The sequence below is a fragment of the Myotis lucifugus genome, unplaced genomic scaffold (genome assembly GCF_000147115.1).
Source record: "Myotis lucifugus unplaced genomic scaffold, Myoluc2.0 scaffold_265, whole genome shotgun sequence".
NCBI lineage: Eukaryota > Metazoa > Chordata > Mammalia > Chiroptera > Vespertilionidae > Myotis > Myotis lucifugus.
In genome coordinates this window covers 623,045-625,192 of record NW_005871313.1, presented here as the reverse complement: position 1 = coordinate 625,192, position 2,148 = coordinate 623,045, and the positions used below count along the sequence as shown (strand labels likewise).

Below are 2,148 nucleotides of genomic sequence, written 5' to 3'. Positions count from 1 at the left end.
AAAATCACTTCTTGGCCTTTTGGCTAAGATCAAGTGTAGTATCTATTCTTTTGTTTAAAGATCAATGGAAAAATATCCTCGGGTGAGGATTAAAATAAATAAATAAAAACGAAATAAGAGACAATAGTAAATTGAGTTCAGGAATGGGCAAAATTTTGGTCCAATGGGATAGCGATCTCTGGGTAAAATTATCCAGCTCAGGGAGCTAACCCTGACAGGATTTATTTCTACACTCGTTGCTTTTGTTATACCCAGAACTAACTGACTCACTACTAGCAGAGAGAACGAAAACATTCCAAAAATGGGGAAGAAGTGGCTTGATGAGTACAAGGAAGAGGCAGCACTAGGCACTTGGGGGAATAGGCTTCAGAAAAACCAACAGTGGCTTTTCCACTGAGGATGATTATCCAGATGGAACAACAGTGAAGACTGCAGTTATCTTTCCAAAGAAGCAGGCTTCTCAAGTGTTAGCAACTCCATAGCAAGACTGTCCATGGCTAACATACCTCAAAGCTGAGAAATCCTGCTCAAATGTAATAAGGAAGCTGTCAGGAAAGAGAGCTCAGAGTCAGTTCAGTACTGGTGCCAGAAACACAGGGCCAAAGGTAAGAAGTTCTGAATATGCTGGGTGGGAAAGAAAGACACCCCAACAAAAGTGATTGGGACTGTGAGCACTGCAATTATAAAGCTGCACAGAAGAACCAAGCAATGTCTAAGACACGATTCCTCACCAGCAGAGGACAGACTCATGGGCAGACTTTTCCACCTGTGGCAATTCACATCATTCTATAATTACTCTCCCGGTGGAAGAATCCTCCCAATCGAAATTTTCTTCATGGTTTGTGCTATCAGGACAACTAGCCTGAACTGCCAATCCTCCTGAAGTCTCTTAACCTCAGAAAACTTCAAGTCTCTGCTTTAGATTGATTCTAAGAATGTCGTTTTGACTCTAGAAATCAAGATAAACTTTTTTTTTTTACCTGTCTGAAAGATTAAGATAGCTGTAGCAAAATTTTATTTTAGAGGTTTCTGCTTCTGGACATAATTGAATAACTACTGGACCCGCTCTCCCACTGTGAACAACTATGAAACTGGACAAAATAAATGAAATGACAGTTATCAGATATTCAATAAGAAGCAGCCTAGGACCGTGATCCCTGAATAAGGGCAATGTATGAGGTAAGACCCACAGTCACCCTGGCTTTCTGTCTGCAGGTCCTGGCTTTCCTACGGCATGCAGAGACAGAGCCCACGCAAAGCATGATAGTTTCATTAAGCTGCTGAGGCAGAGACCGGAGTGTGGGATGCTGAGCAGATAGAATGTGTGGGTCATGATGCTGGAGCACCACAAACCTACAGTGGTGCTCTAATGTCTTAGGCAAATACTAAGTTAAACATCAGCTGGGAAAATCTCCTGCCAGGGAACAACTACTGAGGAAATGCAAGTCGAATGGAAATTCTCGAGATCATATAGTGCAGAAAAAATTAGGAGTTCCAACCAGATTAGAAACGTCAGTGAACACCTTAAAAATTCAAATGATTCTGTGCAAAATAGTGGGGCCACTCTAGTCCTAGGGTAAGGGTGACTTGTGACACACCCTAGAAAAATGTAAAAAGGATCAAGCTGATCTAGTAAATTAACTGCCTGCCAGGACAAAACACAGCATTCTTTGAAAATGATAACATACTCAAGATTCCTTATCTCATGATATCAACTACATGCAGCAAACAATACAAAGTTACTTCTCATGCAAAGAAGCAAAAATATGTTACCTATAACCAAGAAAAAAGTAGCAGTTGATAGAAACAGACACAGAGCTAACAGAAATGTTGGAATTAACAAATAATTAAAAATAAATATTTTAAGAAATGAAAGTATAAACAAAATAAGAGGTAGGAAATTTCAGAAAACAAATTTACACCACAAAAAAACAGAAATTGTACAATTGAAGAATACAATATTTGAAGTGAAAAAAATCAATAGATTAGCTTTGTAATTGATTGGGCAATGGAAAACAGAAGGTCTATAAACTTAGACAATAAAATATAAATGACCTAAAATGAAGCACAGAGAGCCCTGGCCCATGTGGTTCAGTGGGTTGAGCCCCATGCACCAAAAGGTCACCAGTTCGATTCCTGGTCAGAGCA

The 2,148-nt window shown here is 39.5% G+C and overlaps 1 pseudogene; it reads left to right on the top strand.

Moving 5' to 3' along the window:
• Positions 1-3: 3 nt before the first annotated feature.
• LOC111828017 lies at positions 4-115 on the top strand (annotated as a pseudogene).
• Positions 116-2,148: the final 2,033 nt, after the last annotated feature.